General features: G+C 46.6%; 1 protein-coding gene across 1 annotated transcript in view; it reads left to right on the top strand.

Moving 5' to 3' along the window:
* Positions 1-25,188, top strand: part of LOC138535347 (uncharacterized) — a 289,703-nt gene that overhangs the window by 89,785 nt on the left and 174,730 nt on the right. The window lies entirely within an intron of this gene.

Raw genomic sequence — 25,188 nt, 5'->3', positions numbered from 1 at the left:
ACTTTCAGGCGAACTTCAGGTAGCTGGTTTGGAGATGGCTGACAAGCCCGATGGTCTGTACTTCCAAAAAGGACGAGGCACCAGGCAGGACCAGAAAGGAAAAGGGGAACCAGATAGGGAAGGGAAACCAACAAGGGAGAGCCCAAGGAATAGGGAAAAAGGCAAAGGCCCAATTGGTCCCAGGAGAGTCAGAGGGGAAACTGGAGCCAAGGGAACCCAGGGCGCGAGAACAAGGAACCCAGGCGACTGGAGGTCAAGAAGGGCAAGTGGGACCAAAGAGACCCTTGGGCAAAACTGGGCACCCAGGCAGGCAGAAGGCAAGCAGGACAAAAAGGACCCAGGGTTGAGCAGGGCACCCAGGCAGGCTGGAGGCAAGGCAAGGCAAAAGGGCCCAAGAGGACCCAGGGTTGAGCAGGGCACCCAGGCAGGCTGGGGGCAAGGCAAGGTGGAAGCAGGAACCACAGGAACCTGGAGCGAGCAACACAAACGAAGCTTCCGCGTTGAGACGCGGTTAGCTTCTGCTTGCGGTTCCCTTTTATGGGCCGCCGGCACCCGCGAGGCCTGAAACGCAAGCCGTTTCATCTCCGGGTGCCGGCGGACCCGAAACGAGGCTTGGAAGGCAAGCCCTTCCCAAAGCGCAGGCCCAATCTACGGCGCATGCGCGGAACCGAGACAGCGGTTTCCCGCACATGCACCGCAACCCTCCAGCAGCGGTTCCAGAAGCTCTCCTCCTGGCGGCTCCCCAGGCGCGAAAGCGCGGGTAGATCCGCCAGGAGGGAGAAGGGAGAGCGATTGCAACGGACCTCGGTCTCCCCAAAAGTGGCGTGACAAACAGTGCTGGTGCTTCCGTGAAAGTCGGTGTGCAGGTGCAATTCCATCTGCCAGACCTGACCATGGCAGTAGGGGCGGCTCCCGCCCGCAGACTTGTAGTGTGCCAGTCTGGTAACAATGGTGCAGGTAGGCTTACTGGCACCATTGTTACCGTACCGGCACACTTGTAATGAGGCCCATTGACTTGAAAAATGTGTTCTTCTCCATTCTGTTGCACCCTGATTATGAATTGCAGGCAAAGATTCCAACACAAAGACTTCCTCAGGGGTACTGTGAGCCCCCCAGCTTTTTCAACAGAGTACTCGGTATGGACTTGGGTAACATACATGTGCAGAGCATCATTGTTCAGTATGTAGATGACCTCCTAGTGCACAGCCCTACAGAAGACCAGTGTAGAGAAGATTCAGTGACACTGCTTAAAATGCTTGCAGAGCAGGTATACAAAGTAGACACAGAAGTGGTGTATTTGGGACAGATTATATCATCTGCAAGGCAAAGAGTAACCCTAGAGAGAGCAGCTACATAACAAAACACACCACATCCAACCACAGTTAAATAAATGCTGCAGTTTTTGGGGTTGTGTAACTCTTGTAGGGCATGGATTTGCATCTGTTCTAGTTACAAAAGGCCTGTGCTGCAGGGACTCAATGAAGCACTGAAAAGCAAAGGAACACATACATGGATAGGAGAAATGATTATGCGTTTCTAGGACACAAGAATGTCATAAGCAATGCACCAGTAGTAGCAACACCCAATTATAAGAAAGACATCTGTTTGTTTTCACATTCCAATGGACAAGTTATAACATCAGTGTTGACCCAGCTGACATCTTTGGGACACACACATTTGGCATATTACAGTGGAATATTAGGTTCAGTGATGCAGGGTCAATTTCTAAGCAAACAGGTACTTGCCATGTCGGCCTTCGCAATTGAAAAGTCCTTCACAATCACCATGGGCTGCTTTTTAACCTTATGTGAAGAACACAAAGTATTGCCAATTCATGAGTGATCAAAGTCCACTGTAAATACACAAAGGGATTCTGGATATGAATTTATCTTGTCAAGCTCATCCATTGACATTGCGAGGTGTAGTACAGTAAACCCTTTGACATGTATTGTAATACTTGTTCAGCCAGGAGAAGAAATGCATGATTGTGTTACATATGAAGGTCTTGATAATGGTTTAATGCAGGCAAGGGATGATGCACCAGAAGAAGGGGCGGTCCTTTTCATTGATGGGTCATCAATGATCTATCTGGAGACAGGACAGAGACATACAGGTGCAGCAATGTTGCACCTTGTAGAGAGAGAGAATGAGGTTCTAGTTAATAAGAGGTTACCAACACATTATTTGCCAAAGGAAGGAGACCTGATTGCATTAATTGAAGCATTAGAGGCATCACAAGGATTTTTAGTAACTATATACTCTGCCTCTGTGGATGTTACCACCACTGGGCATTCAAGCTTTTCAAGATGGGAAAGGAAAAGATTTAGGAGGTCAGATGGCATGCCTGGGCAGCATGCAGCCTTGATGGAAAGGTTAATTTATGTCTTGTCATGCCCAACATTAGTGGCAGTCGTTAAATGCGCCATCCACACTCAAAAACACAGATACCATTTCACTGAGCATTGATGCCACCTGTAGGGCCGACAAAGAAGCAGCGTATTTACGAGAACCGAATGTCACCACATATCCTGATGTGCCAATTCAACAGCTGCAGTTCGCAATACCATATACAACAGTACCTCTTAGAATAACACATTTCTGGTGTTGAACATACTACCCTTTCTTCTGTGAATGAAATCAGCATTTGTTGCTTGCTTAGCAGGTCCCTACCTAACAAGTTCACTGGTGTGTCTGCTGAAAATAATAGCTAGGCTGACTCCTCTTTAGTATCTACCTTGATGGTTAAATCTTTAGTAAAGGGAACCAACTGTATTGCCCAGAAAACCCCCTGCATGTCCATTACCTTTCCTGATAAGGGGAAACACCCTTCATTTATGCATGATTTTGTTGCACCTGTATCAACCATAAACATTAATTTGTTATCTTCACACCTACCATGGGTTCCTCATCCGGGTTGGCAGTGGTTGACAGGGCTCGGCTGTTAGGTAGAGTTTGTATGCAGTACCCTTTGGGACAACTACACACAACTAAGACTACAGGTGTAAGTAAACCAACATTTGGTATAAGTCTGTACTACACAGTTTTGGTAGTGGAGCTAAGCAGCCATGCTTATCTCAAGAGGAAATGTGAGCTCTATGGATGTTACAGAGAGGTTAACAGTCACAGGTATTCACATAAACTTTTACACTCAAGGTTTCTTGGTTAAACACTTATAAATTTATTCAACAGTCAGTATAAAACATTCCCTAGAAGGAGGCAATATCTATCAAACACAAATATACTTCAGTACCGCACACCTTAAGTTTCTGAGGCATTCAGACTACTTTGAAGTAGGAGCAAAACGGCATAGGTTAATAAAACATAAAAAGACTACAAATATTCTTTAGACAGTGCAAATATTGAGTTCACCAGAAGAGTCAATTCAATTCAATAGGCCTAGGCCAAAGTCAATGGGCTAGACTCTTGGATAGGATGAAGCAGTTCTGGTAGTTTAACGGAAAAGTCTTTGCCAAAGTTCTCAGAAGTAGCTTGTAATGGAAAGAAGCATATGTTGGGTGACAAGCTGATTACGCCTGCAAGTTGGGAAAGTTTCAAACACTTTCACCACGAGAGGTAAGTACTCTCAGTCGAGTTTTCACAGTACCTTAGAATGAAGATAAAGATGCAGCTGAAGACATCTGTTCAAAGCAATTCCTGCAGATCTCACTATTCCTGAGCCTCAGTCATGGGGACAAGAGGCAGGACATCAGGGGACTCCTGCACTGCACTTGAATAGTCAAAAAAGCATGGAAAAACTTAAATGCTGGTAGCTGTAAAGCAAGCACACACGCTGGTGTCTCTCTCCCTGGTTATTGGGTTTCCTGCAGCACGCTGAGGAAAATGCAACCAGCTCCAAGATGAGTTTCCAGGTGGCTTAGTGTCAAGTTGATTGATCCCACCAACTCAAAGGAAGAAGTCATCCTTGAAGGGGCTTCTCTGTCGAGATGAACTTGGCGATTGGAACCTTCACCGGGCAAACCAATGGTCGAGGAGTTGTAGCAGCCGTCCTCTTCAAGCTCGTCTTCGGTTCTTTTGTTCCAGTGGTCAACTCAGCCTTCCTAGCCAAGAGACTCGCCTTTTATCCAGTTTCCTCCCATTCATCCCAGACTAGCTGTCACTCACCCAGCAGTGTGGCTGTCCTTGCCGGACAGTCAGCCAGGCAATCACACCAGAGTGCATTTGGGTCTCCTAGGAGACTAAGCACAGGGAGTTTCGAACATCTCCCTCACTTCCTGCCCACCCCAGACTCTCGGGCGCCAAAGGCGGTCTTCAGTCCTGAGGCCTGCCAAAGGCGTAGGAACAAAGGGACCAAACCTGGTTTGGCGCACAGAAACAAACTCTAGAAGGACCTTTCCAAAAAGAAATGGCGAGAAAAGAAGACCGGAACCTGTTTAAAGAAAGGAGGCTCAGACACCATCTTGAAAAAACATGGCTCCCGTGATTTAACGCTACTGGTGTTTGCCGTCGGGAAAAATCATGGTAGTTCATTGTAAAACCACTGCCACCAGCCATTTAAAGAGGAAAGGGTAGCATTTCACTGCTACATGAGTTTCTAGACACAGGGGATACTAGGGAACCCTCCAGCACTCTATTGTACGAAAGGGTGTGCTGGGTCTAGGAATTTGAAAAGACTAGTAAAGTCAATTTCACTTTACTTTCTCTGGGAAACAGTAGTTTATCCCAGAGAAGGTATTTAAACCTTTGAGAAGTCTAAAACACATCCCCGTGCCACTGCACTGAGAGCATTGTGTGACACAAATGAAAAGATGATGCCTATGGAGTTGTCTACAACTTCATACAACTCGTTGTTGTATGAAGTCTACAACTCCATAATCAAAGAACACAAGAGTAAAACACATATCAAAATACATGAGAGAGTGGGAAAAAAGGCTCACACTCTCTCCAGGTAAACAAAATCAATCCCTCAAAATCCAGCAAAGTTGCTGGGGATCTCTAAGGTGAAGGGAATTAGCAAATGTTTGAGAATTCTCCCTAACATGGGCATGTGAGGGCTTTCTGTGGGCTGTCCTTATCTGGATACATGTTTGACCTAGGGAAGAGGAAGGGGTTACCTTCCAACACACTCATCCCTGTATAGTGCATAAATGTGCTGCGCAGCAAAGGGTTTGTATCCCATGGTTGGGGTACGGACTGTTGTGTTTGCTGCTGTACATATACTGATGCTGAATTTGGGACTTTGGGTTGCATTTGTTGTGGTGACGATGTCTGTTATTGATACTGTGGCTGTTGTCCCTGCTGGAGTGCCTGCGTGGGACCTGGGTCATACAGTGTGCTCGGATGCATCATTCCTGGTTGGGGTGATACTTAAGCATATCAACTTGTCTTCCTGGGTAGGCACGGGGGTCATAAGAATACGCTTTACTACTTCCACATTCTCATGCACAATTCCCTATTCTCCTACATGATCAACATAGTCCCGGCCCTCTAAATATTGGCCCCCTTCCTCCAAATCCTCCTCCCCTACCTCCTTGTCCTCCTTGAACCCCCCTTCTCCCTCATAAATAACCTCCCTGATAACCTTGGTTATCTGGATAGCCTTGATACCCTTCCATCCAATCCGGTGCCATCCACGTGTCCACCTGCCTGTGTCCACCTGTCCTACAGGCAGGCTCATAATCACTGCTCATTCTATACTCAACCTTGCTCATTTCTTCTGAATAACATAGCTTCAGCCTTCTGTGCATTATCCACTACTTCCTTCTCCTTCTCTTACCTTTGCCTACGTTGGTGTACTATTATTGCCTAATCTCTACCCATCCCTTAGCATCAGTGCCCACCACTTTCTAAAAATATTTCTGTACATCCTTTGGGGGTCCGTTCTTTAACATGTGATAAAATAGTGCTATGTTTTTGTCCCATGGTTCCCATGTCTCAGCCCTCTACATCTCCTGAATTTGATTTACATATTGTGCTGGATCTTTGTCTGATTTCATTGTGTGCACCACAATCAAATTTATATCTGGTGTGTTAGAATATGCTGCCCTTAAGGCAGACCGTACCTTCACCCAAAAATCATTAAAATGTGCTCTGTCATGATTATTATCGCCCATTTGTAACTCTGAGTATTTCCGCTTTCCTCCAAATATCGATTGCTTGGTCTCCTTACAATGCAGTGAACAAATGTTTAAATCTCCTATCGCTAGAGTAGTGCCTGCTGTCAGTTTTCAAGTACATATATCCACTTGCCTGCTCCTGCTGTAAGCAATGGAAGTGGCTTCATCAAATGGTTTCTATCCATGTGTGGCCACAGCACGTATTCTGTCCTTCCGGGGACTTTATGTATCAATGGAAGCTGTGTTCCCATCAGCTTGGCTATTGGCATTCTCCCCCTTGCTTCCCTTTTTCCACTGTCATGCAAGCTGGTCACGCTCTGAGTCTTGGACCCCATAGACTGTCTACTATTGGTGTCACCCTGGGTATCATCTGTTCCCCCTGCTCCTCATATGTTGGCCATTCCTCCTCCTATGCTACTTCTGCATCTGTAACTGTTATAATTGACTCATAGGGCTGTGTTGTGTAGTGCTTGTATGAAGTGTGCAGCTAGTGATGTCACGTGGAATGTTGACAAGTGAATAGTGGAATGTTATGAGTGAAGTTTTGAGTGGTGGCAGTTACTGCTGGCCTGCCTGGGTGATGCGAGCCAGTGTTGTCTTAGCTAATGTTCTGTGTATTCCTCATATGTCCTGGATATGTAATAGTAACTAAGAAACTGAAATAAATCTACTGGAAGTAACCCTAAAGGGCTTGGAGACAGCATCTTTTCATTGGTGACGAGGATGGGATGCAATTAAGTGGGTTCCAAGCTGATTAGGATTACTTCATGTAAGTTTATTCCAGCTTCTTGGTTACAGTTTCACATATAAGACATATAGGACAATAGCTAGGACAACACCGGCTCCCATCATCCAGGCACACCAGCTGTAACTGCCTCCAATCAGAACTCTCACTCAGAACATTCCATCATTCACTTGTCAACATTCCACGTGACATCACTAGCTTCATAATACCAGACAGACACTACACAACACACCTCCCTCCATCGCCAAACCACACCAACACATGACACAACACACACGACCAACACTTCCACAGCAAGTTCCCCACCATCAAGATAACAAACCAAAACATCCTACATTCTTGAAAACCCTTCACCAAGACAACAATAATGCCTCTGCCTGTTCCTGCCACAAACAGAAAACTGGGCTCTCACCACAGGGCCAAACCTGCCCAGACACTGGGCTACTTCACCTACATTCTGACACCACCACACCACTTCGTAGCCACCTACCACCCGCCCCCGCCTCAAATATCGTGGGTCTTCAGGCTGCCACCCTGGAACTCCAGCAGGCCTCTAGACTGCCACTCTAGAGCACAATCGAGCCTCAAAGCCCCCAAAAACGCCAACCACAACCTCACACGAGCAGGAAACTGACACACAGTGGAAACACATGAATCAGTTCACACACACGCTTTAACTCGACCAACCGAGCGCATTCCACCAGACCACGTTGTATAAACCTACCAAACACATTGGGAACGGTGGCCACAAACTCCCAATGCCATCAACAACCACTGGTATAGCTAATCACTCCAATCCGCTCAGATGACAATCTCACACAGGTCAGAACATTGAACCCATGATATAAAACATGTCCATGCTCAACACCACAAGTAACAATTTTCTCATCACCTCAGGACACCACCACACACCATTCCTATGGGTCATTGCCAGGCGTCTCCAGCTACCCCCTTGCCACCAGCAATATACTGTCCTCTGTGTATGAGAAGGGTAACAAACGCTAGAGGAAGTGCTACCTCCTCTTTGAACAACCACATTGCTGTTCAACATTTCCCAAAATCAGAAAAACTCCATTAACCAGACCAATTCCCTAACATGAATTAGTAAACCCAAACCTCCTTGTTCTACAAGAGCTGAGGCGCTACCTCGCTCTAGAACAACCACATGACTGTTCAACTTTTACCAAATAAGGTAAACTCCATCCCAGACCAATTCCCAAACTTGAAAAAATGGCTCCCATAGCCATCAACCAAACAACACGATCTATGCATGCACAGTGCAACACTCGTACCTAAATCGTCTACACATCATACGCATTTGCTACCTCGCATATCCAGAACGACTCACACACATACTCCATGTTCACTGTGAATACAATCCATTACCATGCTCCAACTGACAAGCAAGAGACCCATACTCTAAGATGCACGCAGGTACCTACCATAACAATCCACCATTCTGCATCTCAAATTACACTTTTCTGCATTATGCTAGCAAAACGCACAAATGCACATACCATAACGATGCACTATCCTGCAACAGCAAAGTACCTTGTCCGTTTTAAATGGAAAATACAAATACCAAATTACCAACAACAGACTTGCCTCTACACCAAGGCGTTACATTGGTATTCTTTTTAGATTCCATAACCGAAACCTGCAAGGACTTGCACAAATATTTAGAGGGCTGCTCTATACAGACAACCATCCCCACCATACTGGCGTGCCCTGCCAATGTCACCTTAATTACCTTAATTTGTTGGCCGCTACCTGACGCCTCACTAACTGAGACAGAGCAGCATGCCTGCATCACAATCCACCCAAAATGTCTCTTTTCCTGAGACAGAGACCACAACATTCAGCGCCTCGCCAATCCATGTCTCTTGGATGCCATTCGTAACATATGGCAGCATGTTCTAAGTGTTGTCCATTCCTCCTCACCTCACCAATAACAATTCCAAGAGACTTGAAATCAATAGCCAATGCCACGAAATCCGTCCTTACTGCAGCCCGTTTCAAAATCTGAAACTTTCAAGCTTTTCCGGCACTGGGATTGGCTGCTCAGGACTTCCTGATCACGTGCAATACGAAGGTCCTTTATTCGTAATTGACGGCACGCCTTAACATAGCTGCTCACAAATTGCTTCCTCATCCTGATGCATGGCTTGCCGAAAGTCAAATTCCGAAGAGTACTTTCCTTTTTACAACCAGATGTGAACAGCACTTAGTGATACAAGACTCCTACAATAACACGTTCCAACGTGCATTCCACGCCTCACCTTCTCCCCCTGCTCCATGTGTGACATCATCAGTCACGCCTGCTCAGCGGGGCAATGCAGAGCTCCATCGGCCACAGCTCTCACCTCGGAGGCCAAACATATCCATTTCAAACACAGGGAGCCAAGGGGCCAGCTCCTTCCCTCACCTCCTGCAGCTTTGCTTCTCCAGTATTAGAGCACACCTTCCCCATAGGGAACAAGGAGAAGTTATTCCTCGTAATAAAATGGGAAGCTGCTGCCTTTAAAGAAGTGCAAATAAAAAGATGCTGCCTCCAGGCCCTTTAAGATTATTTCAAGTGTATTTATTCCAGCTTCTTAGTTTCAGTTACATATTCAGGACATATAAGGAATATACAGGACATTAGCTAAGTCAACACCGGCTCCCATCACCCAGGCAGGCCAGCTGTAACTGCCACCACTCAGAACTTTCACTCATAACATTCCACCATTCACTTGTCAACATTCCACGTGACATCACTAGCTGCACACATCATACAAGCACTACACAACACACCTCCCTCCTTTACCCAACCACACTAACACATAGCACGTTGCATACAGGCACTACACAACATACCTCTCTCCTTCCAAAACACACATACACGTGACACACCACCAGCAGACAACACTTCCACGACAAACCCTCACCATCGGACATCTCACCAGACTTACTACAATCCCTGAACCTATCAAAACATCACCAATGTCCATCTGCCTATTCCTGCCACGAATAGACAACTGGGATCTCACACCAGGACCAAACCCGCCCAGACACTGAGCTGCTTCACCTACTATCTGACACCATCTCAAAACATCTTTTCCACCTACCACCTACTCCTGCCTCAAGAATCGCGGGTGTCCAGGCGCCCACCCTGGAACTCCAGCAGTCCTCTAGACGGCCACTCTAGAGCACAATCGGGCCTCAAAGCCCCCCAAAAAAACCAACCACAACCTCCACCATCAAGGAACTCCTATAGTGGAACACATCACTCAGTTTACACACACACATCGACTCGACAAACCGAGCGCATTCCACTAGACCACAATGTAAATACCTACCAAACACATTGGGAACGGTCGCCACACACTCCCAATGCCATCCACAAATACTGGTGAGACTAAACCCTCCAATCGGCTCAGATATCCCCACACAAGTCGGAACATTGAACCTATGGTATAAAACAAGGTCCAAACTCAACACCACAAATAACATACAAAACAATGTTCTCATCGCCTCAGGACACCACCACACCCCATTCCAATAGATCATGGCCAGGCGTCCCCAGCCAACCCCTTTGCTACCAGCTACATATTGCCCCCCGTGATGAGAAGGGTAACAAACCCTAGAGGAGGCACTACCTCCCTTTTGAACAACCACCTTGCTGTTCAACCTTTACCAACATCGGATAAACTCCATAACCAGACCAATACCCAGACATGAATTGGACAAACCAAACCTCCCTTTGCTAAAAGAGCCGAGGCGCAACCTCGCTCTATAAAAACCACATGGGTGCTAAAACCTTTACCAAATCAGTTAAGCTCCATAAACCAGACCAATATCCAAACAGAAAGATAATAGCTCCTACAGCCATCACCCCATAACTCTAACCGTGCATTGCATGCCGCAACACTTGTATTTAAATCGTTTCCACACCATACCCACTTGCTCCCTCGCATATCCAAAACAACTCACACACATACTCCAAGCCTACTGCGAGTGCAATCAATTACCAAGCTCTCACTGACTCTCTCCATCCATACATTAACATTGCATATTATATACAGTGTCATCAGATATACCATGCATTCCAAAACCATTGAATGCTGTAACCGTATGCTTTGCTTTAAATTATCCAAACAAGAATGAAACATATCCATTTCAAACACAGAATGCCATACCCATATCTTGCTGGAAGTTAAGCAAAACCACAAAACCTACGCCTTTATGAGCCTAAGAGTCCATAGCCTTTTTAAGGCTCTAAAGCATACCTAACAGTCCATAGGCCTCGGGGCACTACTTTAAACATGTCAATTCCAACCCTACCAGTCCATGTTGCGTTATGCAACTCTAATTGCTGCAAATCTCGTAAATGGGTTAAGCTAAACATGCACATTCAAATAACCTGCAAATCCTCAAAGTTAGTTACTCTACCACAACATTATAGGCACACACACACAAAAGGATGTATAGCTTGCAGCACTCACACAAACCATATTGAACCCTCTACTGCGTTTGGTCAAACTCATACCTTCATCTTTGCCCTATGCCTAAATAGCTTACATTCAACATAGATTCCTCTTGCCAATGTATGTACTCTTCCACATAAGAAACCACCTTAAATACCTGCTGACAGGATACTCGGAAGCCCTAATACCGGAAGAGACTACACGTTGCACAAACCTTCCTAACCATACACTCTCATTAAAGGTTGAACAAGCTGAACGGCTCCACGAGCAGCCCTTGATTCACCTTTGCTCCACATAAATAAAATACTTCAGGAAAAGTCACACGCAGCACAATATGTCCTCTTCCGCACAGTATAGAACACAGTCACCTTTAATGGTTGGCCACATCAGTACATCTCACCAACTGAGGCGGAGCGGCATCCAATGGGCTCCCTTCCACACTACATCATCATTGTTGGCCGCTACTGTACGCCTCACTAACTAGGAAGAGCAGCATTTCTTTGCACGGTCGCTGCTGTCCTCCGCAACGCTGATCCATACGTTGCCCACCTCCCCTTACTTGTTAGCCGCTACTGCACACCTCGTTAACAGAGGCAGAGCGGCAATGGTACACCTGCAGAAACCCTACACCACTGGCCGCATCTGGACATTTCGCTATCCGGGACGAAACACTTCACGTTCCCATTCACTTCGATTGCTTCCGGATCCTAATATGTGATGTTGTCACGCTGCATCCGCCTAAACAGGTCCTTTACTCAAGGAATACCATTTGGTTCACCATGCAAAACGTCAGGCACTGTTTAAGAACTCTGCAGACGCAGTATTCTATTTCCTCGCCGACTCCCTCAGCACTCATTACTGGCGTCATCAGTCAGAGAGGGTTGCAATGGGGTTAAGAACTGCTGCAGTGTCCGAACTGACCAATGGTCACCCCGTAGACCTCACAGTAATCAAGGTGCTTTCTTGCCTTAACCTGAGCAGTTCAGTAGTTGCCTATTTTGCGCTCCAGGACACCTAACTGACCAGTAGGAAACCACATAGGTTCTGTACCTTCAATGCCCCATCTCACTTTACAGTCAAGTCAGTTATGCTGCTAACAGGACACTTGGAGCGCATGTTACAATTCCAGCATATGGGCCAGGCTCATTATCCACTGCATTGGTTTCCATTTTCTTAACGGGCACTTCTTTAAAGGCAGCAGCTTCCCATTTTAATACAAGGACTAACTTCTCCTTTCTCATTATGGGCCAGCTACTTCCCTCACCTCCTGCAGCGTTGCTTCTCCAGTATTAGAGCACAGCTTCCCCATTCTCCTTCTAGCGCAGCTCCACTCTCCAACCCATTTATTTTGCTCTGCCTTTCCTCTGCCCCCTGGGTAATGGGACTTACTGTTTTTGGGAGGCGGTGTTGTCCATCTCCTTGCAGATTGATCTTGTCCTTGTCCAACCTGAACCCCCAACAGCAGGATCCTTCAGTTTCTTTTTCTCCTTGTAGCAGCGTAGATTTCCTTTGCCAAGACCGCCTCGTCACCAATGAAAAGATGCTGTCTACAAGCCCTTTAGGATTACTTCAAGTAGAATTATTTCAGTTTCTTAGTTACAGTTACATATCCAGGACATATAAGGAATACACAGGACATTAGCTAAGACAACAACGGCTCCCATCACCCAGGCAGGCCAGCTGTAACTGGGTCAGGAAAGAGATGATGACCCTTTTTTCTAAACCTCCCCGTTCCCCCGACTGCAATTGCTGAGCCCGTTGACGATCAGGCAGACGTTTCGCAGCCCGAACATCAGGTAAGGGAACCTGGAGATTTGTGGCATTCCATGCCTCCACCAACTCTCCCCTTGGCCACCGTGATGTCATCAGAACCTGAAAAACCGCAGACGAGCACAGACCAAACTCTTTCCAACCGCCAGCCAACAACATGCTACGCAATTCCAGCGTTAAGCAAAAACTGTCCCCACATCCTGTACTATTTTCATTGCATATTAAATTCATTAGACAGATTTTCGGTCTATGCTGCTCCAGAAAGCTTGACTGTCTTTAACTTTTAACATGTGAGCAATACTGCCTCATTAACCCATCATCCTCGGGTGTAACGTCAGAGATTGCAGATTCTAGCTTCTACATAAGCCAGATACACCTCCTTTCCTGTTTCTTCCATCCTCCAGCTCATGGATCAGTATCTGTCTCAGCACCCCGACACTTTTATGCCACCCTGCCAAAGGTAGTGTCTCCTTCCCATGCGGGGGCACTCCTCCTTCCCCTTTTAGCAGGTCCATTGGCATCTGTTCTTCTCTGAAATTGATTTCGTCTTTCGACACCGAGCAGGTATCATTCATGGTAAAGCTAATGCCCTATCCCGTTTGGCAGGGGGGATATGCTTCCCGTTTTTTTAACACCATCCTCAATAAGTCACATGTCATTTGTTTGTGTTCTCCTCCCTCGCCTTTGCTTACGGAAACATGCCAGTGGGTCTCCCAACATCCTGAGCGTTTGCAGGATTGGAACCCTGTGCTTCTGGAAGGCCTCCCCTTTGTCCAGGATAGACTGTTCTTGTCTACCCAGCACACACAATTGCAAGCCTTGGAGTGGTCACATGATGTACTCATCAATGGGCATCCCAGGCAAAAACACACCTTTGCTCTCCTCCAGCGCTGGTGTTGGTTGCCCACCATGCATCGAGATGTCATTGACTACTTTGATGGTTGTTCCATCTGTGCCCAGTGCCAAAAAGGTAAACCACTGGGTTTACTTCAACCAATGCCACTCCCACATAAACCCTGGCACATGGTTACCATAGATTTCGTCACTGACTTGCCTAGAGTCCAGGGGTTTGACACGATTTGGGTGGTAGTGGATAGCTTTAGAAAAATGGCATGCTTTGTTCCTTGTACAGGCATTCCGTCTGCTCCTGTTTTGGCCAGTCTCTTTTTCCATCATGTCTTCTGTCTCTTTGGTCTTCCATCCACTCTGTTGTCGGATAGAAGCTCCCAATCTACCTCCAAGTTTTGGAGGGCACTGACGGCATTATTGGGTATAGATGCTTGTTTCTCATCATCTTACATTTTGAGGCAGACAGACAGACAGCGTGTCAACCAGACCCTCATACAATACGTATGTTGCCTATGCCTACAATATCAGGGTTCTTGGCATCAAGTCCTTCATGATGCAGAATTTGCGTATAACAATTCCCCTTACTCTTCCACTGTTTTTTCCCCGTTCTATTCCCTGTACGGTCAACACTCTCATACTCTATCTGTAACAGACTTGCCTTCATCCCCTGCCCCTGTGACCAATGCCTGTCTTAGGGACCTTGCTCTGGTGCACAAGCATACTCTCGCCCATCTCCAGGAGGCCCAGGCTGCGATGCGTCACTCAGCAGATAGGAGGTGGAATACGACCCCACTTTATGGGATTAAAGAAAGGGTGTGGCTTTCAACTGGACATCTCCATATCCAGGGTTGTTGCAAACTACTCCCTCGTTGTGTGGGTCCTTACAGGGTCACCAAGGTAATCAATGCAGTCTCCTATTGCTTTGCATTGCCTACATCATGGCACATTCATCCCGTTTTACATACCTCCCTTTTAAAGCAATGTCCCCCTACTACGCAGATAGTGTTGCCCCCTTCACCCCTGTTGCAAGGTTCCCCTGACGAGTATGAAGTGCATGCCATCCTGGATTCCCATATCAGTAGGGGCCAGCTTCAATACCTTGTCGATTGGGAGGGTTTTGATCCTGAGGAGCGCTCCTGGGAGCCTGCTGACAACGTCCACGCTCCTCTCTTGGTTGCTTGTTTCCATCGGGAATAGCCTTCTCCCCCATGGGGTCGTGGGCCATTGGGGGGCTCTGTTACACATCCCTCTGTTTCAATGCCGCAGAGTCGGCATACCCCCTCCCCCCGGCTTCTGGCTCCTCAACACTTCTGGAGCCGCCTTGTCTCAGCAGTGCCATTTCCAAGGGGCCGTGGTTGTCATCCCCTTTCATCTGTTCCCTGTTACGATGGTAGGGTTGGTGTGCCACGAAAAGTACATCATGTGCGGTTCAAGCCACGGCTACATTGGCCGTTGCCTTGGTGACTGATGCACAAAGAATGCTTGCCTCTGCTTACGTGACACGCAAGGAGCCAGGTGACCGGTTACCAAGGGAACCAGCATAAATGAACGCACATCGCCTTACCCATTGCTTCTCAGGTGCATTTACCAGCCGGCGTGTGGCATTCTCTTGTGCTCTTCCTGTTTTGCTTTGTTGTTTCTTGACCTTGGCTCTGCAGTTTTGGACTGTTTTTGGAATACCCTGTGAACCTGGTTGCTCGGATTGTTCCTTCACCTTCATGAACTCCTGTCCTTGACTTCTGGACTGCAAATGGATTTTCCCCTTTTTTGTGCCTTTGAACTGAACTTCGTGGTCTTCCCTGGATTTTCCTGGATGTTACCTGTGCAACACTGGTGGGATCTTTCATCAGCCAAGTTCCCCACTGGTTCTGTTTATGTGCCTGCTGGAACTTATCTACAATTCATACTACACCATTCTGAGTGGTGGTGTTTTTCTCCTGCATTGGGAGTCTTTGCCCATCCCCTGCTTCAGTGCCTTTCACAGTCTCCCTCTAGGTAGGTGATTTTCCTGGGTCCGTTAATACTTAGTATACTATATACTATATCTAATCTTGTTCTGTCCTTTTCAGCTACCTGGGCACTGGTGCAGTTGTTCCAGCCACCTGTGGCCCCAATAACCGGTCAGCGAGTGGGTAATTCCTCTCTGGCTGGTGCTTGGGGACGGAGGTACTCTAGTCCACACGCTAACCGACGTCTTGACAGAATTGCACTCAAGAGTTCTATGTGTTTCCCGTGTAGTACAGAACTGAGCAGGTCTTTATGACTTTATGTGCACATCCCTTTTCTTCTCTGTACACATTCAAGGTTGACGATGGTGTGATAGGGAGAAAAGTTCTATGCCCAGCTCTCCCAAACACTCCTCCTGGCTATGGCTTGGAAGAGGATGTCACCACTTTTATCACCTGTCTTGACCCTGTGACCCACAGCCCACCTCTTACTTGCTCCGAACAGGATTCCATGTTACTCTGTTCCTTACATTTCAATTGCTTTATGGGAAAGACATGGCACCCACACAAGATATTTCAAACCACAGTAAATGCATTACTTATATCCAAGCTTCGATGACAAACACCTACTTGAAGCTCAGCTGCTCCAAGATCGAATACCCATTCCTCACCAACAACACCGAACACCCGGACATACTGACCTATCCACCGTGAACCCTGACGGCTTCACACCTAAGCTCACCTCCTGCGCCAAGTCCCTCAGGTACCACATCGATAAACACCTCTCCTTCAAAACACACAGTTAAGAAAACACAGACTGCATTGTATCAGCTCTGCCTCCTGTGGAAAGTCAAGCTCTTCCTCCCTCCAGACAGCTTTAGATCCACTGTTCAAGCACTGGCCCTATACCACCTGGATGGGGGCAATGCCCTCCTTGAAGGCCTCCTGTCATCCTCCCTTGTGCCCTTGAGAAGTGTCCTAATATATCTGCACGCCTCATCAAGGGTCTACGCAAATAGCCACTACATCACCCAAGCTCTCATTCACCTTCACTGGCTCCCACTGCACACACAAATCACCTTCAAGTCTTGCTGAATCATCTATAAGGCAGTCACACTCAAGTCACACAGCTATCTCGCTGAGAAAATAGCATCTCCGCCGAACAGCACAACACCAGAAGCCACGACATGTGCAGACTTGACATCCGCCACCGCAAAAAAAGTAAAGGACCAGAAAACAAGCCTTCTCTGCCCAGCCACAAGACTATGGAACTTCCTCTCCATCAGCACCAGACTCACCCCTCGCTTCTACAATTCAGAAAAAAAACTCAAGACACACCTCTTCAAGTAGTCTCTCCTCAAAACCTAGGCCATTACGTCACCCCCTGCACCACCTGACTCACTGGATGCCATCTGCCCCTCTGCTCCCCACCACCATGTACAGCTATACCCCTCCTCTGTGCCCCTATGTAGCCTACTGCTCGCTGTGTATCTGTTCTGTTGTTACCTCTGAAAAGGGCTCCATTATGCATCTATACTGTTGTATACATTTGTAAAGTACTCCATTGCTTCTCGAACCTAGGTACATGCTCAAAAAATACCTTAACGGCACCTAGAAGCACTTGTGAGCAGGCGCAATATAAATACAATATCATATAATAACATAATAATAAATAATAATAATAATAATAATAATAATAATAATAATAATAATAATAATAATAATAATAATAATAATAACTGTAATAATAAACAGTGTGTGGCTGCCACAAAAGGGCCTTTTTGTCCTGAGTAAAATATAATGTATTGAGGAACTTCTTCATCACCAAGATAGGTAAAATCAGACAACATATCAATACGTCAAAATTGGTGCCGTTTGTTTCAATCCCACTCCGTGCAGTAACCCCAAGAACAAACGTCACAGTCCTCATCCACAAGGACCTTACTAATGCTCTAATATCATTAAATGCATACCTAAACCAAAACCTAAAACCCTCATGCAAGGATGATACCCTCCCCTCTGCCATCATTAAACAAGAAACACCATTACCTGTCACCCCAACAGTCAATACCTAGTTTAGTTTAGTTTAGTTTATTCATTTGTATTGCGCACCAGACCCAAGAGTATGAGGGCGCATGAGCAGCAAGGTTATTCAAAGCTTGGTTACAGGTTACTATGCATTACAGTATTACAATATGACAGAGGAGGCACATGTTTACAGGTTTACAATGAGGCAGATAGTTTACACATTTACAAGTATGCATATTTACATGGTATACAGCGGTGTGGTGGGCTTGTAGTGTTAGTGGTCCTTGTTCTTTATCCACTGGATATAGTTGCGTCTAAAGTGTGTATAGGTCTGGGGTGTCCTGAGGAGGGGTGGTAGGGCGTTCCAGTGTTGGGCTGCTTTCACCTGGAAACTGTTGCCACCCATTTTGGTGCGTTTGAACCTAGGAACTATGAGCAGGTTTGTGTTGGAGGTTCTGGTAGGTCTGTTGGGGGTGTATTTGTTTATTCTATTGACTAGGTAGCGTGGGGCAGCGTTGTTTAGGCATTTGTGTGTTAGTGAGGCTACTTTAAGCATGATTTTGTCTGTAGTGTTCAACCAGTTATGAGTTTTCCTAATGTTGGAGATGTGTTCTCTCCTGGGGATGCTGAGCGCTGCTCTGAGAGCGTTGTTTTGTAGCGTCTGTATTTTGTTAGTGACTTTCTTGCTAGCTCCTACGTAGAGGGCATTACAATAGTCCAGTTTTGATAATACCAGGGCTCTGGCTAGTGTAATGCAGCTCTGAGTGGATAAGAAGGGTTTGACTGCTCTTATAAGCTTACATGTGTAGGCCGTGGAGGATGCCATAGAGATGCCCTGTTTATGGAAGGAGAGGGAGGAGTCGATGTATATTCCTAAGGTTTTCACTTCTTTGGCTACCTTGATCGGGTTCCCGTCTATAATGAAGTTGGTGTAGTTGTGGTCCAGTTTGGTTAGGTTTGAAGTGGAACCAAGGATGATGAGTTCAGCCTTGCCATCATTCAGGCATAGACTGTGGAAAGCCATCCATACCTGGATGATGAGGTACACCTTGTTCACCAAGGCCAAATCCTGGTTGTAATCACCCGTCAACGGGATGAGGATCTGTGTATCATCAGCGTAATTAGTGTAGGTGATACCTAGGCCATCTAGATCATCCAACAGGGGCTTCATGAACACGTTGTACAGAGTAGGAGAGACGGAGGAGCCTTGTGGGACTCCGCATGTGATGGGGATGGGGTTGGCAGCAGCAGAGGCGGAGAAGACACACATGGATCTGTTGCTGAGGAATGACTGAATCCAGCAGATGGCTTCTTGAGAAAAGTGGGCAGCTGAGTCTAAGTGATTACATAAGATTTTGTAATCAACTAGATCGAATGCCGCGGAGAGGTCCAAGAGAAGTAATAGTACAGTTTTCCCATTGTCTCTCAGGGTGTCAATTTGAGCTTTCAGATCAATGAGGGCCGTTTCAGTCCCATATTGGGGTCTGAAGCCTGATTGTCGAATACCTAGGAGGTGGTTTATTTCAAGGTATTTTTGGATTTGTTGGTATGCTGTCTTTTCTAGTATCTTGAGCAGGAATGGGACGGTGGTAATGGGTCTGTAGCTAGTGGGGATGGAGGGGTCAAGAGAAGGCTTTTTGAGGAGGGGGAGGACCCAGGACTCTTTGAGGTTGCTGGGGACTGTACCTGGGGAGAAGGAGGCGTTAATGAGTCTGGTGGTGAATGTCGAGAGGTCTCTTGCCGCATCTTTAATGATTTGTGGGGGGCAAAGGTCGCCCTGACAGTTGGATGGTTTGAGGCTGAGAATTATTTTTTCCACTTCGAGAGTGGAGACTCTGGAGAAGCTGAAGCGAGCTGGGTTGGGCAGTGGGTGAGGGGGTGAGGGGCGCGGGGTGTTATTGGTGGGGTTGTTTGATTTGGCAATGGATTCTTTCTTATTTTTAATTTTAGTTTGAAGGCCTGCGACTTTGTTGTTTAGGGCATTTTGGACACTGGTGCACCATTGTTTATCCTTCACGCAGGTGTCTGGAGTTAGCACCGGTGTTTCTAATTATTTGATGATCGTAAACAGCTCTTTGGTACTGGAGTTGGATTGTGCTATTCTCTGGTTATAGGATTCTTGTTTGGCAGCTATTATTTCTTTTTTGTAATTGGACGTTATTTTATTAAGCATTGTCTCCAAGCTTGTTCCAATTTGTGTTTTTCTAATCTGAGCGCTTTAATGTGGCTGGAAAACCATTGGTTGAGGTGCTTTTTCGGTTTGCATTTTCTTAGTTTAAGAGGTGCAATGGAGTCTAAGGCTGTGCGCATGGTTTTGTTGTATCCTTCTACGAGGTTGTAGGGGTTAGAATTAGCAGGGAGTTGGTTAAACGTTGGGAGGATAAGAGGGATCAGTTTTTCCACTGTGATATTTTTCTTACTTCTCGTGGGGATGGCTGCGGCTAGCGCCTTGTTGGTGATGGGGCTCGAGGCTTCGAGGGAAAAGGAGAGGAGATGGTGGTCAGACCAGGATTGAGGGGAGTTATTAGTGATGGTTGCCGCGCAGTTATGTTCTGCTACCCAGTCAAGGGTTCTCCCTTTGTTATGGGTGGGGCCAGATACTTTTTGTGTGAAGCTTAGTTCAGACAGAGTGTTATTGATGAGGGTGGCCTGTTGATCTTTGGGGTCTTTGTAGCCTACGTTGAAATCCCCTTGGAGGAGGCATTGGGAGGAGTTTTTTAGGTTGTTGGTGAGGATGGCGCTGAGATCTTCCTCAAAGGATCCTAAGTGTCCAGGTGGTCTGTAGAGTAGGTGAATGGATATCGTTTGGGAGTTTGCAGTGGGCAGCTTAGCTGTGCGTGATTCACATGATTGGAGGTGGGTGGCGGAGTCAAGTCTAATATTGAGGTGAGTTTTGGCAATTACGGCCAGGCCTCCACATCTAGATACTGTTCTATCCGCTCGGATGATAGTGTAGTCGTTGGGGATGGCTAGCGACAGGACTGGGCCGGCGGCTGCATGGAGCCAGGACTCAGTTATGGCTAATAAATCTAAGTCTTCAGCTAGGATGAGGTCTGCTATGTCTGTAGCATGGGCAATTATGGAGCGTGCGTTAATGAGGGCACCTTTTATAGATGGGGCGGGAGTTTTGGTGTGGGTGAGGGTGGTCACTATGTTGTGCGCTTTGTCTTTGGTTGTAATATTAAATAGGCTGAGTTTGAATTTATTCAACGTAAGGTTGGAGCAGGTGCTAATGGTGGCGGAGCAGTTGATTAGTTTGGATTGGATGGAGTCCCTGGCTCGGGGCTTGTGTAGTTTGGGTAGTCTGGACTGTAATCTGGTGTTTCTTTCAGAGAGGCATGGAGGGGAGAGTTGGGGAGGCATGGCTGTGGCGTGTGGCTCTATGGGAAGGGGTGAGGTGGTGCCTAGGGCGACCGCGCTGAGGGTAGAGCTAGGCGAGCATGCAGAGTTGATAGTGTGGAGAATAATTCTCAGCAATATTGAGTAGATACCTGGGAGGAACATTTTGTTGGCTGGTTATGGAAATCATGTATGGGGTAATGTGCAAGGTGCAGGCAAATAGTAACAAACTGTAGTAGCCTGCCTAGATTTGAAAATCATGACAAAGGGCAATATGCAGTGTGCAGGCAGATGGTAACAACTGTAACAACTGTGGTAGCCTACCTAGATTCAAAAGTCATAACATAGGGGAAAATGCAGTGTGCAGGTAGATAGTAGCAACTGTAGTAGCCTACCTAGATTTGAAAATCATGAAAAAGGGCAATATGCAGTGTGCAGGCAGATGGTAACAACTATAACAACTGTGGTAGCCTACCTAGATTCGAAAATCATAACATATGGCAAAATGCAGTGTGCAGGTAGATGGTAGCAACTGTAATAGCCTGCCAAGATTCGAAGATCACAACAATAGTAACAACTGTAGTAGCCTACCTAGATTCGAAAATCATAACATAGGGCAAAATGCAGTGTGCAGGCACATAGTAACAACTGTAGTATCCTACCTAGATCCGAAAATCATAAAATAGGGCACAATTCAGTGTGCGGGCAGAGAATGCAGTAGCGTAGAAGCTAGGAGCAGTGGCTATACATGTGCTAGGTTTTAAGCAGGTAATAGGTGGGCAATATCTAGGCTCGTATCTAGCGTCAAGGAGCAGTGCTGATGGTAGTAGGCAGGCAGGTTAGATATTAGGTATAGCAGACAGATCAGGGTGCAAGGCGCAGCAATGGGTGGCATTCAATGGCAGTAGCGGTAGATCCTAGGCGTTTCTCAGACATTCAAATAATCATATAACGGTACAATCCAGGGCATCAAACATCATTGAGTCATAGTGAGGGCCTGTAAGAGAGGTGTGCAGCTGTGGGTGGCGTGCCGCAGACCGTGGCCAGTTCGTAGTACAATTGTCACGTGAGGGTTGGGCAGCTGCTATGAGCTAAGTGGCCATGCCTTAGGGGGGTGATGCACATAGATGGTGACAGGCAGGTTGTGGCAGTGGTCGGGGCGCTTATGTGACATGAAATGCACTGCTAATGTGCTCGTGGGGTCTTGGGCCAAAGGCAGTAGGGTGTGTGGGGTGACAGCCAGGTGGTAGGGCTTAGCGCACGCGAGTGGTGGTTAGCCAACGTAGTGATCTGGGGGTGCATAGTATGCTGGTGGGTAGCTTACCCGTTGACCTCAGGAGCTGGAAGGCCGTGGTAAACAAACCTGGGGCAACTCTTCCATGCTGGTGTTCACCTGTATGGGCCAGGGGGACTGGCAGACGGCAGCTCCGGCAAGCAACAAGCAAGGAACAGGAAGCAGCCTTGCATTTGTGGGCCTTGATGTGAGTGGGCCGGGTACACCTGCCAGCGTCCAATCAGGGGGTATAAGGCACCGGCAGCCAATCAGGAAGAAATAATGCCTGAGGTGGGCCTCGTTAGGCTCTAGAGGCATTGAGCACAGAGCGGGCGGCCATCTTGGAGCGTGGTTACCTCGTGTGTGGCTGGGTGGAGAGGCTGGTAGTGTGGAAGCGAAATCTTCTACCTTTGGGCACAGCAGCCTATTTCTTCTTCATAAAACAGCGTTGCTTCTTTTATTGAAGCTTTGCTGCTTTTTTACTGTGATTTCTCCGGCGCGGGCCCTATGCATGTAGCGATCGTGGAATTTTCAGCGTGGGTCCGTGGATCCTGATGCGGGGTGCCCGCTGCTCCTGCAGGGGCTGGACCTGAATCAGGACCTCCTGCCCATGGGCTGTGTGGGTGGTAGTGGGCCACAGGCAAGGAACAGGAACAGCAAGCAGCCTTGCATTCGTGATTCGAGATTGATCAGGGTATCCACCCAAGTCCCTTTACAACATAAATTCATCAAATCCTCAAAAAAACAAATATAGGCTCTAGCATCTTTGCTAACTGGGGGATGATGATTAGTCTTCAGTTTAATAATACAATCATTGAGAAGGCAGTTTCCAACCATCTCCATGACCGCATTAACCAACATGACCTGCTCCATGACTACCAATCTGACTTTAGACCCAGATGAAGCACTGCCACAAGCAAGTCTTAGATGACGTTCTCCAAATCATGGATAAAGGTTGCTCATGGCCCTTGGTTCCCCTTGATATCTCGACCACATTTGATATGGTTGACGACTTCACAATTACAAGCCTACTCACATATAGAATGAGGTTCACAGGCATAGTCCTCAACTGGTTTTCATCCTAAATCTTGGACAGATTGCAAGAGGTCCAGAGGGGCAGTGCTTAATTTGTAAAAAAATAAGTGCCAGTGCCCAAAAAATAGTGGCCCCATAATGCCGCGCGTGGTGCTGCCTGCAGTGCGGGCGCGCGGCCCGTGCCAGTTCAGTGCTATACCTAGATCGGCCCACCACCAGCCCATCACACTGCTGCTACTCCATGTCACATGTTTGGTGCTGCAGCAACTGCTGGCACAGGCTAGTAGTGGGATGGATGGGGAAGGGCACACATGGATTGAGAAAGTATAATGCTTTAAAGTTGGAAAACACTTGTTATGGTAGGTGTAGTGGGTCCAGCATTCCAGCAACCCCAGAGGCAAAATAGTGCATTTGAACACACTTCTAAATTCTAGACCTCTGCAACTGCTTAAGCTACTCAGAAACCATAAGAACTCCTACTGTGGGGAGCTTTCAGAAGTCTGCTTAGAAAGGTTGGAGGAAGTGGCCTATTCCAGAGGAAGGAGGGGCTTGAATCTACCAAGACCTTTAGATTTTATGTTACAGTTAGGCACATTTAGAATTGAGATTGCCTACTCTCCTGCTGTAAGAAGACATGTAACCTTGGTAGTAGAAAATAGATGAACACGGTAAAGACCAAGGTTGAGGCCATGCACAGGAAACAAAGGTGACTGACCCTCTGTTGGACGGAACAAAGTGATATCTAGAGCAATTATTTGGTACATTATATGACCCCATGCAGTAAAAATAACATGTGAGCCTCCTCATCATTAGGTGGCACTTCAAAAAGAAGTGGTATTTAAAATGCCATATGTTTTTACCATTGCCACCATATTCATAATGAGGCACCTGTGTTTTTTGGTTTTTTGCAATCTTGGTATGGTTTTGCAATGCTGGAAATAGGCTTATCTGTAAAAATCAATAAGAATTTGCTCGCAATGATGGTTTCATAATATTATAATGTATCTTTAAGTAAATATTAAAGTTTCACTAAAAATGTTTCTTTTTGATTGTTGTATTTCCTTTCATTTCATTGATACAAATTACTGGTTAAACCACTTATTCTCCACAATATTTCTGTATCAGTGACAGCTTGAACCTTGAACCTGTTGGAGAAATCGAGATCAAAGGAACAGGGGCGTGAGGGAGTCGATATTACCCACATAGACACAAACCTGTTTTCAAAGGTGCAAATTCCATTGTAATAGTAGCAAGAGTAAGAGAGGGTTCTAGAATATCACTTTCCTCCCACGTGGCCAGTTTGTATTTGTATTTATTGTTTTTATAGAGCGCTTTAATCCAAAGCGCATCTATTGTTGGACCCACAGTTCTATATCTTCCACAATGGAAGCATGATGCAACGTGGCTATGAATCCACAAATCAGTGACTTTGGCCTTGTGTTGTGCTACCAACACTAACTGACATGTGCATAACAAGGACAGGAGGCAGGTCTTTAATGCACATGTGCATGATGTACAGCTGAGAAGGTGCAGGAAAAGGAATGAGAAAGTCAGCTAAGCTAACATTGTGGGGTGAGCACATGAAAGGCATCGTATTAATAATAATGAGGTGGCCTGCTCAGCTGCCCGCTTTATGCTGAATGAGATGTAGGCCGGTTGCCCT

The sequence above is a fragment of the Ambystoma mexicanum genome, chromosome 1p (assembly GCF_040938575.1).
Source record: "Ambystoma mexicanum isolate Mex_15411 chromosome 1p, UKY_AmexF1_1, whole genome shotgun sequence".
Taxonomy (NCBI): domain Eukaryota; kingdom Metazoa; phylum Chordata; class Amphibia; order Caudata; family Ambystomatidae; genus Ambystoma; species Ambystoma mexicanum.
This window is presented reverse-complemented; position numbering and strand designations above follow the sequence as displayed.